General features: G+C 36.1%; 1 pseudogene; it reads right to left on the reverse strand.

Moving 5' to 3' along the window:
• Positions 1-213: 213 nt before the first annotated feature.
• LOC116882043 overlaps positions 214-12,816 on the reverse strand; it is a 132,307-nt pseudogene continuing 119,704 nt past the window's right edge.

The following is a 12,816-nucleotide window of genomic DNA, read 5'->3' on the forward strand; positions in this document are numbered from 1 at the left end:
CATAATTATGTTCCAGAACAATGGTGGAACGGTGTTACCGGTCACATACTAGATTTTGAAAAGAAAAAATAGAATACTTCACAATCTAAAGTCTAGCAACTAACAAGCATGCAGATAACATAATGACATTAGCAAACCACCCCACCCCCCTTTTTTTTAAAGAGGACTTTTTATTACTTCCATGCACAGAAAATTCAACAGTGTACACTTAGCTCAGTTTGGTGGTGAGTGCCTTAGCTTTGCCTTTTCCAGCTTAGCAATGTAAGCCACTGACTTTGGACCCGAGACATTGCCTCCATGGTGACAGCGGATTTCATCATTTCTGTCATTGTACTTGGTCCTGATAGCTCTCATCAGCTCAGCCAGAGCTCCTTTGTCTTCCAAGGTAACTTGTGTGAAGGCAACAGTGGTGCAGGTCTTCCTGTCCACCAGACTCCCCAGCCTGGCCTTTCCCTTGATAATGCCACAGAGAGCCTCCCATCTTCTCCTGGAGACAGGAAGACAACCAGCTCAATGAGATCAACCTCATGTGCAATTACTACCAGCTGAGCTTTCTTCTTTTCCACCCAGGTGGTAACAGTATTAACCCTAGCTTGAAGGACAGGCGACCTCTTAGTGGGGACATCCCCTTTGCCAGACCTTTCTTCTTAGTCCAAGCCAACAAACTCTGATTCTTCTCTTGTTTTGTCTCTGGTCTGTATTTGTGGGCTGGCTATAGCAGCTCAGTAGTTTGGTGGTCCAGGCTTGGGTAAACTGGTTAATGGAAGGGAGGGGGGGACTTTTAGATGTTTATAGAGAATAACCTTTCGCCTCTATAGCCAGATAAAGCGGGGCCATTTGACAGAGCAGATGAGTTCCCTTTTGAGCTAGATGTTCTGTCTGATACCAGAATTCTTGGGCCTTTTCTCACACAAGGGATTGAACACCTTTTTGGCCTCCTGCTTCTTCATGATAGCAAGGCAGGATCACTTTCTTCCCTTTAGCCTTCTTTCCTTTGAAGCATCTTGGATGGCTGGAAGAAAGAATACAAACCCACTTTTTAAAAATCTTCAATTAAAAAAATATCCTAATTAGAAAAATCTGTAGATACATTATTACCTCCAGGCATGTTCTTTCATTATATTTATCATAATTTATATCTTTACATGGTTTAAGGGCTGCCCTCAGAAACATGTACTAGCACAACTTAGATTTGGGGCTGGATCTTCCTTGTTTTGAGGATAATCTTGTCCACCTTAGGATGTTAGCAGCATTTCTGGCCTATACACAGCAGATGCCAGCAGTAGACCCTCCCTAGTCCTGACAATCAAAAATGTCTCCAGATGTTACCAAATGACTCCCAAGGTGCACTGACCAGGTTGATAAATTACATGTATGTAGTTCTGTGTTTATACTATAGAGCTAAAAGGACTGATAATTTCTATGAATACATTAAGGGAAGGTGAGCTTTATTTGCTTTAATATACTTGGAAAAATTAAATTGTTATTGTGTTAGTATTTGTTGAAAGACTACTATATGAGGTGTCTCCTTATGTTCTTATAAGACAATGCAAGTGCCTTTTATAAGGAATAACAAAGAAATGTTAAGCACTGAACTGGAGTCTTTATACACATTCTTTAATTCTTCTTTTTTTTTTTAACATTCTTTAATTCTATAAAAAAGTATGTATGGAAAGTACATTCTCACAGTTAAAGAAATTAATGTTCTGGGGACTTATGTTGTCTAAGGTCACACAGTTAGAACCCGAAGTCAGCTCCTTATTAGAACAGATGCCTTTTCTTTGTAGTACAGTGAAATTGCATGGCTTAGCAAGCTGGAAGAAAATATTCCATCATATCTATGTTTTATAGGCCACCAACATAATATTTAACTTGCTATTGTTTTAAAGATTTCCCAATAGGTGAGACTTTCTATTCATTGAAATTTTAAAGCAAGGTAATATTAATAATTTTTCCAAACATTTTTAGGGTTCCTTTTGAGAATTTTTCCATTAATAAAACTCAAATACAAAATAGAAACGTCCCATCGTAAATTTAAGAACCTCTTTACTAAAACTATATTAAATTTGTTATTTGAAGGAAAATATTGGATTATATTATTCATTTGTAATTTTGTTTCTTTGTCATTTAGTAAATGCTTAACATGCTGATTTATGAACCTTCTCTTTCCTGAAAGAGCCAAGGTAAATTGCAATTGGCAGTTCTGTAAAAGAGTCTAAATTATTTTCTTTCATGAGTAATATGAAAAATTGAAGTGTAATTGATGGTCATTAAAAACCAATGTGGATTCTTATAAGCACAGAAATAAAAACTCTTGTCTAAAAAAATAGTAGCTGAAAAAAGTAATTTTAATGGATTTTAAAAAGTGCAAATATATCCCTTCAACAAATCCTTGCAGACCGTTAGGTTTTTTTTGGAGTATTTTGATTAGAATAATAAAGTGATTGTCATATTTCATTGACATAACATGCACATTTTTTTTACATTTTAACATACCTGTATTGTGAAGCATCTTAAAATCCCAGTGTATCAGAGTGAAATTAGTATTTTTCCCTTACATAAAATAATGATGTGAGTTACTATTGATGTTTACGCTCAATAATTTTTTTTTTAATATTTTGTTTATTTATTTGACAGAAGGAGATCACAAGTAGGCAGAGAAGCAGGCAGAGAGAGAAAGGAGGAAGCAGGCTCCCTGCTGAGCAGAGATCCCTATGTGGGGCTCAATCCCAGGACTCTGGGATCATGACCTGAGCCAAAAGCAGAGGCTTTAACCCCCTGAGCCACCCAGGTTCCCCTACTTTCAATAATTTGTAAAACTTAATGAGATATTTTAAAACATGTCAATGCTTAAATTTTTGGTTCTAGAAATTTTGATTCCTATATTAAATAGTTTAGATAATGGCATTGGGTGCTAATTATAATTTCTGTTGGCTATGATTTAATTTGATAGCAGAAACCTCTGAAAAACACATATTTCTAAAATATTTTCAGTATCACTATTCTTTGGTGTCATTTAAAAAACTTATTTGTTCTTTGTTTTTGTCTTAATGTTATGTGTATCCACAAACCATTTTGAAAGATAGCTGATCAACCTTTTCAGAAATGCATGTTTAAGTAACCACAAAATTACTATCTATCTATCAGATAGATTTATCAGTTCCAGTTGTGGGTTTTGGTTCATTGCAAGTATGTGAAAAATATTTTTTAAAATACGAGAATGATAATTTTCCAAAGGTCTGATTACTTCTGTATTTGCTCAGGATATTTTCTGCTGATTTTTTTAAATAATATAAGTACAAGACTTTATTATATTGTTATATAGTTCGTATAGTTAGATTTTATTTTCAGAATAGATGGGATTCGATGTGTGTATTTCTTTTTTTCATATTTGTATGCTCATAAAAATATCCTGTACATGTCAATCAGCATAACCTAGTTTAAGCAGAAATATTATTGTAGGATTACATTTGGTTATCTGTCTTTTTCTAAGCATGAAAAGCCCTTGATATTATATCTTTTAAGCAAGCATTTTAAAAATGAAGAGCAAATAGACAAGGGTTTTGAAGTTTGCATCTGTTGATGCAGAAAGTTAGCTATTAATATTACATATATTCAAACTAATCACAATTTATGGAATTAACTATAAGTGAAACCATGTAGAATGGCATTTCATGCTTTTGGTTTCCTGTGACTTGAAAGGGAGTTGTTTTCCTCTGACAGATTACAGAGGATTTGGTATCAACTTTCCATTCCTCAAATTTAGGTTGCAAGCTTTTTTTCTTTTGCTTTTTCAAAACGATAAGTGGAAGCACACTGAACCTTGAATAAATAATTTTTGCATCTCATAATCTAAAGCTAAAGCAAATGAGAGATTTGAAACAATTGTTTAGGTAATTTAACTTCCAATAAATAGCTCATTTTGATAGAAAAAATCTATTATGTTTATCAAGAGGACACATAAATAAACTGATATGCATTTATGTTCTGAAATAAACAGTGTACAACACTTCTTAGGTATTACTTTGTCCTCTGGAAGCTACTCTTTTAACAGCAAATGCATGGATGTGCATGGGCACAGATAACTCCGGTTAAATTAAGTAAATGAGGTAGATTTGAAACAACAAACATTTACTTTCTCATAATTTCTGTGAGTCAGGAATCTAGGCAAGCCTTAGCTGGGAACCCTGGCTCAAAGCCTCTCCCAGAGCTGTAACCAAGGTGGAGACTGGGCTATAGCCATCTCAAGGCCCCACTTAGGTCCATATCCAAACTCACTCTCTCACGTGGCTGTTGGCACACACCAGGTCCTTGATGACTGTTGTCTAGAGATGCCAGTTCTCCATTGGGCAGTTCACACAAGGCAGCCGATTTCCCTCAGCAAAAGCAAAAGAAACCGAGAGAGTGAGCAAGACAATAGCCAGAATCTTTTGTAACCTAATCTTGGAAGTGTCATCCTATTACTTTTATTATATTGTGTTCTTTAGAAATGAGTCCCTAGGTCCAGACCACACTCAAAAGGAGAGGATTGCAAATGGGACGAATATCAAAGGTCATTGCTGGTCATTCCAGGGGCTGCCCACCACAGCACCACCAGCTCTCAGTGGGATTCCTGTTCCCTGCTAAAGCCAAAGTTTTTCTTCTTTGCTATTTGTGGTTAGGCACTTCTTTTCCCTTAATAAATTTCTTTTGTTTTCTGCTTTCACCACATGTTTTTTTTCTATCTCCTGTAAAGTGTTATAACCACTCTTCCCCATCATCGGAAACGTGAAACTTCACAGGCACATTTGCGTGTTGAAATTTATACTGTTCACCTTCTGCAAACTGTTGTCTCTGAATGCCAAGGCTGTGCTGTGGTTGGGTTTAAAAATGAATTAAGGAAATTAATAAGTGAATTCTGTCCATGAAATTATATTATTCCCCAAACTCACACAAAATTAGACGCTGCAGAATTTTAAAAGAAAGGTGATAATTTTGAGTAGGGCATTTTTAGAGAGGGCAGAGAACAAGAATTGGTGGGCGAGTATTCAGCAAATTAATGAACGGCAGCTCTGAATCACCAAATGTAACAAGGGAATGTGTCCTCCTATGTGCTGCCAACCTCGACTTGTAGAATGCAGTGATTATTATTTCTTACTAACTTCCATAAGTTTTAATTTCCCCTGATGAACTAGGATTTATTGTTCTCATAAAGTTTTCTTAATAAACGCAATGAGATTGGTAATGGCGCCAATTAATTAGTCAAGTACATATAAAATCCCTAGTGTTTATTTAACTTGATCTTTAAAAAAGAGTCAAAAGACAGATATGTAAAGAGCTAAAATGTGTAGCAACCATTTTTTTTAATTTCAAATTCTATTTTTAGAAAAGGGAAACGTATAGGTGATTGTGCTTTGTAATCAGTACATATAAATGATACTTTATGGGCAAGATATATGTAAACAAATAGAAGTCCTGAGAACAGAGATAGGCGGAGAAGCTAATAATTATCTTTATAAAATTAATAGCTATGTAAAGTTACGTTCTTAGAGTTACCTACTACTTTCTTTTTACATAACCTAATGCAAAGTTTTGCTCTGTCTCACATTGTCTTTTACTGACATACTTTTAGATAGATCATACCTTATTTTTGATTTACCAACAGCAAGCAACTCACTTTTACAATGAATACACACATTGCTGATTAATAGTCTTATAATAGATTGAGTATAATGGTAGCAAACATTTATTTAGTATTTACTACATGACAAACATTTTTTAGTGCCTAACAATATTAATATATTTAATAATTAGTGCAATGTTTTGACAAAATACTCTTTATAATCTCCAATTTTCAAATGAAAAAGCTGAGAGACTGGTAAATTCTTTGCCGGTATAACTGGACCATAAACCGGTAAACTTTGGTTCCATATTTGTGCTCTAAGTTGATTGTAGTTTAATTACATCATAGGATCTGATAAAAATCAATGGTCCTGAATAAAAGCACCATAAAGACAGAGGTTGTTTTGTTTTTTTTTTTCACACTCCACGATATATATGACTACACATGACTCCATGTGACTACAGTGACTACATGAACGTATACATATGTTACATGATTAACTGGGGTGTAAGGTATTAGTAAATTCTGAAAGCCTAAATGATGATTCACTTTTCCCTAACATTCATCATCAGAAACACTGCTTTGTTAATTTCCAGAGGTGTTAATCTGGAACTAATGGAAAACCTGTAACCTCTGGAAGGTTTCCACATTCAGGGTCAACAGATGCCTGATAAAGAAGAGCTACTTTTAGAGAATCAGATGAAGCAATTATTTTTCACTAACTACTCGAAGCCCAACCAACTTTGTTGTCACAATGTCTAAAGAACCCAATTGCTCATGTAAAATGGAATTTTACATGTAAAGTGATATGTTTATTGACAGCTTATAATAAATCATTCATAATAAGAGAAAAATACATCCCATGGTCAAGCACAAGAACAGAAATTAGAGGCCTGTCAAATCAACTTCAGAGTGTGCTAGATGGCACAATTACGATGCACAAAATTGAATCTTCAAGATCTGAAGTAGTTCTTTGCTGAGAAATTTTAGTGCTTCTTGCTCAACTTTTAAGCAGAAGTATTATAGAATTTAATTATTTGGTAAAAGCAGCACTTATCTTCCCCTTTTTCTCAATAGTATATTCTTTAAAAAAAAAAGATTTTATTTATTTGTTGGAGAGAAACAGCAAGAGAGAGAATACAAGCCAGGGTGTGGGTGGGGGAGAAGCAGGCTTCCTGCCTAGCAGGGAGCCCAATGCAGGGCTGGATCCCAGGACCCTGGGGTCATGACCTGAGCAGAAGGCAGACGCTTAACAACTGAGCCAGCCAGGCACTGTCGTCGTCTATAGTGTATTTCTATGTGTCCTGTTGCATTAAAATAAACATGTTCAGGAAATTCCACTTTTTAAAATCTTTCTCCCTGGGTGTTGACAAGAGCTCATACTCTTTAGTCATCACAAAGAGAACACACTGGGCACGTGGCATGTGCTAAATGCCTTGCTGCATGCCGTTTGGGCTGCCAAGAAGTGGAGGAGTAGGAAGGAGCCCCAGACGGCTTTAAAAGTGGAAATGTATATCAAAGGTTTCAAAATAAGTGTGTACATGTTTTAGAAAGTGAAAAAGTAAAGACTAATGTGAAATGGGAAAAGGCGGAAATATTTGTGAAGGATACGGGAAGTATAATTTTTTTAAAGATTTTATTTATTTATTTGACAGACAGAGATCACAAGTACAGACAGACAGGCCGAGAGAGGGGAGGAAGCAGGCTCCCTGCTGAGCAGAGAGCCTGATGCAGGGCTGGATCTGAGGTCCCTGAGATCATGACCTGAGCCTGCAGCAGAAGCTTTAACCCACTCAGCCTCCCAGGCGCCCCGGGAAGTATAATTTTTATCGTGCACTTAACATGCTAATAGGACTGACATGGAGCAGGAGAAAAGGTGGAGAGAAAAATGGCCAGCAGGGAACCACAGGATCTAACTTAGTACAGGGTTCCTGTTGGAGAACAGACAGTTAAGACTGGTCTTTTATTGAGGGCTGTAAAAAAGACCAAATTTGACTTAAATGTCAACCACTAAGATGTAAAACAACAGAAAACCACTATAAGTTATTTTAAGATGAAAGCAGCATTTAAGGAGCTTAGTCTGGCAGAATAATGAATGATGGATGGTTAAGCAGTACAATTAAGAGACAGAGAAACTCTTTGGAAAGGGAGATGCTTCAGCCTTTCATGGTCAATGTAAGGAGAGTGTGAGGTTCCAGAAATTATGACAGTGTAAATAAAGTAGGGGGGTGAGGTTATGGACATTGGGGAGTTTATGTGCTATGGTGAGTGCTGTAAAGTGTGTAAACCTGACGATTCACAGACTGTACCCCTGGGGCTAATAATACATTATATGTTCATTGAAAAGAAAAAGAAAAGAAGAAGTACTGCTATACCTGGAGGTATATTTGATGGAGAGAGATATATTCTGTAGGATACAGGTCTTTGTAAATTAGTTGTATAACTCTGCATTTTTGAACTGGATAGTTAGAGGAAGGATGATAACAAGGGTATGATAGCTCTTTTTCCTTGTTTCAGTGTATACCTTTATGCTGGTGGTGCTAGATTTTGAGTAGCAGACCTATCCATAATAATGGTCAAAGCTGGGGCACCTGGGTGGCTCAGTGGGTTAAGGCCTCTGCCTTCGGCTCTGGTCATGATCCCAGGGGTCCTGGGATCGAGCCCCACATCCGGCTCTCTGCTCCATGTGGAGCCTGCTTTCTCTTTTCTCTCTCTCTCTGCCTGCCTCTCTGCCTACTTGTGACCTCTCTATGTCAAATAAATAAATAAAATCTTAAAAAAAAATAATGGTCAAAGCTTATTTGACAGTTTATGCTTTGCTATACTAGACAAAGAATTTATACTTTTCTCCAAAATCTGCTTCTTCTTACATGATAGAACTTCCTGATCTCTCATCTACCTCGTTTCAGAATAGGAACTTACCAAGGATTCCCATCATTCCCATGTTTCTCTCAAACACTAGTATCTCAACTCCACAACCCTCCATTGCATAGCCACTTTCCTTGTCCGGACCCTCACTCTTTCTAACCCAGTCTGATACAGTAGCTCTCTGACCTCCTCCTCACTTCCAGTCATTCCCCACTCCAGTGCGTTCTCCAGCTGCTCTGATAAATCTTCCTACGTCGCAGATCTCACTATGCTCTGCCAAGTTTACAATTTGTCACCCTCTTGTCTGTAGAATGATTCCCATTTCCCTAGGGACATAAAATACCTTTTTAACATTTCATACCTTTGACACATGCATTCACTGAACACCGAAAATGTGCCACGTACTGGGTATGAGAGCTCTGGAAAGCAGAAGTTGACATTGTATCTACCCACATGGAATTTAAAACACAGTGGAGGACAGATACTAATCAAATAATTACACCAAAAATGTAAATTGCAGCTGTGTAAAGTATTGACAAGGAGTTTGTGTGATCATATCATAGGGATTTTACCCAAGCAGGGAGATCAGGGAAGACTCCCTCTGGGAATAGTCCAGGTACTAACATCTGGAGGACAAGTTGGTGAAAGAAGAGAGTACTAGGTTATCATAAAATGGGTTTCCAGGGGGAAGAGCACTTGCAAAGTCCTGCTGCCCACAGAAATATGCCTGTTGGGAGGGACTTCAAATTTTTTTTTTTAGTCTGGACTGGAGAGACTGTGGGGCAGTATCTCAAAAAGTAAGGCTCAAGAGAGGATAATAGAACACACAGGGTTTGTAGACTAGTGAGTTTATTCTGAACTATTGGGAAACCAAAGAGAGGCTTTAGGTAGGAGGGTGGAATGATCAGAAACACATTTAGGAAAGAGCAAGTGTGGTGGGTTGCAGGGAATAATCAATCTGGACAAAGCATATAAGCCATTGAGTGTTTTGCTAAGACAGGTCATGACAATGGTGATCTTAAAGATCTAAAAAGAAAGAAGTTATTGCCGGATGACTGAAAAGTAATAAATGCCTATATTGACTATAGTAGAATCAAGAAAGAATATAAATAGTAAAAATAAGGATTTAAAAAATAAGGAGACAAAATGAAGAGGATTGGGAAGCTAGAGTTTCACAGAGATCTCTGAAAGAAATCTATGCTAGTTATGGAGCATTTAGAATCATCATGCATTAGAACCATCATGCTTGCTACCTAAGGAATCAGTTTTTTCAGCAGCTTTGCCATATGATTTAAGATGCTATGTGATCCCAGTTTTCCAGGAGGCATCATGTCGCATTTTCTTGAAGTGTCACCTGAGAACTACCTGCATTGGCATCATCAAACATAAATAAAAATATCTTGAGGACAGGAACAGACCCCAGGTGCTGCTACTAGTCTTCTTGATGGAGTCTAAATTTTCAGAAACAGTGGGAAACAAACTAAAGCATGGATTTAGTGTCAAAAGTACTCAAAGTGTGGCATGTATCACAAATTCACATGCTCAAAAAAACAAAACAAAAACCCAATAAACAAATGCACACATTCAAAACATTGGGAAAACTTTGCCTGTGCAGCTAGATTTAGAATTCAAATCATAGTAGCATAGCTTGGCTATGTAATATTGCAAAAGTTATTTGATTTCTATGGGTTCCAGTCCAAGAGATTTATGTATTGGCTTTTTCAAGTCTCCTGCCTCTCAGTCAAAATTATGTCCCCTACCCTTCTGGGTTTCTTACCCAACCTCTGTGAGCAACTTTGGGGGAATCTGCTGTCTCAGTCCCATCAGTCAGACCTGGGAACTGTGAAACCTCTGTGTGCTCCCTCCACCACCACTCAAGCACCAGCCTAACTTGTGGGATGCTGAGACGGTGGTGGCCTTCTGTTTAGTCTCAGCAAGTTGCTGACTTGTAATGTGGAAAGTGCTTCAACTAGATTTAATGTATGAAGCATCATGAAGGAGATTCTCTTCTATTCTACTGCAATTATTTAAAGTTTTACAAATGGTTAATTCCCACTCAGGAGTTCTTAGCCATTTCATCATAAAAAGAAGTAATGAGATTTTGACAATATAAATAAGCCACGAAAACCAGCAAGACACACACAGATTTTGTAACTGATTGGAAAACTATGGAGGTAAGAGTACCTAATTATTGTAAAAATACTGCTGACAGTCTATAGCAAAGTAGGCTATACATTTACATATATGTGTTAAAAAATGAGTGATGACTGTAGGCCTATCTAAAACTCTTAAGTTTATAGCAAGTCAGATTCATTTTTCTTTGTGATAACAGCAGAAAAAAAATGTAAAACAAAGGTTAAATATTGTTTCATCACTTATAACAGTAAGCTATTTAATAATTGATAAAAATGTAATGGACTATGAAAACCATTGCCATTTTAAACAGGACCATTTCAATATCTGAAATACCATGAGGGCTATAATTGTTTTTATTTTCAAAATTAATAAAAGTTTCACCCAAATCATCTTGAATACTATTGTTCATTGGATAAAAATTCAATCTGAAACTGACAATTATGCACATGGCAAATCTTTATGCTGGGTTAGAGTGTCCCCAGCAGGTGGTTTACTTATGATTAATGATTCACAATTCTTGAATATTCAGATTGGTAAATGTGCTGGTGCTTTTTAATTGCCAAACTCTTATTACCCCAGCTTGCCTTATGACAGCTTGCCTTCATTTTAAACATGTTGTTATTGAACATGATTTAAAATGAGTGCCAGAAGTATGAGGTGTCTTTGTGCATTGACTGCTATGGGCAAACACGCTGTACATGCTTTTCTTCTGTGCTGACAAAAATAAAAATAAATTATAATTTTCTGATTGCTTGTTCAATATATTCAGATTTTAAAAAGACTTTGACTAGTAGGTTTTTGGATCTCTTCCATCATAGTTTGTCATGAGTTACAACTCAAAGTATAATCAAATATTATAATCTATAAGAGGCTTATATTTTAAAATTATAACTCCTCAGGGGAGTAGTTCAGCTTCAGTAATATTTGACAAAATTGAGAGGATATAGAAGATTTATAAAGAGGTTTACAGGTTTAAAATGGTTTATCCTAGAAAAGATTAAAAAAAAAGGTAGTGTATTGATTTCTGTTTTGAAGTACATGAAGGCTTATTTTGGTTGATAATGGACATGAAAATATATAGGAAAACCCAGTGTGTGGAAAGAACCCTATTCTTAGAAGACCTTGACTCCTACTAATTATCACCTAGCTAAAGTCATTTAACTTCTCTAAGTTTTTGTTCACGAATCTGTACGTTGAAGCTAAAAATAGCTGTCCTAATTATATCACAAGGTATTTTTTGAGAATCAGATGTTTCAATTTCCTGCTAAATTGTGTGGGCATGATGTGGGCAAGGACCATCTTGCTTTAATTCTTTCTTAGGTAATAGGTACTTTAGTGTTTGCTAATGAATGAATGAATGACTCAGAATACAAATGTAAAAGTAAATTATAAATGGTAAATCATTATCCTATGAGTTTTAGTAAACCAGAAATCTTAATTGGCCCAGGGAAAACCTTTTCTATGTTTTAGGACAATCACTGGCAGTTATCAATTCTGGAAACTTTCATACCCATAATAACTTGGTAACAATCTTTTTTGTTTCTTGTATTTTTCAATCTTGAAGAAAAAGGAAATGTATTGAGTGCTTATCTTACACATTGCACATATATTTATTGAGTTATTGAAACAAAATGATGTGTATTTTGGCCTCATGATCTTATGTCTAGTTAAAGGTTGAGGAAAAGAAAACAATGTTAAATAAACAGTTTTATATTAATAGTTGTTACCAATGCAGTGTACAATGGAAGTTTAACAAGGTGACCTAACCCCATATCCTACAAAGTGGAAAATAATGTACTAGGAATTTTATAAGTGTTTGTATTCCAGAGACATTTATTTTAGCACATCCTTTGTGCCACTCTGTTTGAAACTAGAGATAAGTGTAAGTAAGTAAGATAGGTTGAGACAACTTTATGCCTATATATTATCTCCGTTTTACAGATGAAGATATAAAAGCTCCAAGAGATTAGGTTTCTTGTCTAAAACCATACAGATAGTTAATTAACTGGGAACTCCCACACAAATATGTTTGACTCTACCATGATGCTTCCTCTAATCCATTTAGAACACTGAATTGGGAAGTATTGTTTAGGGACTCTTCCATTTTCTGTTCAGTGCATCCAGTGTAATAACATAAGCCTGAGAAAATTATCTAACTCTGGCGTTATGTTTTCCAAATGTCATAATGTCTATTTTTTATCATGGTATTG

Source organism: Lontra canadensis, unplaced genomic scaffold (assembly GCF_010015895.1).
Source record: "Lontra canadensis isolate GAN:19392208 unplaced genomic scaffold, GSC_riverotter_1.0 scaffold80, whole genome shotgun sequence".
Taxonomy (NCBI): Eukaryota; Metazoa; Chordata; class Mammalia; order Carnivora; family Mustelidae; genus Lontra; species Lontra canadensis.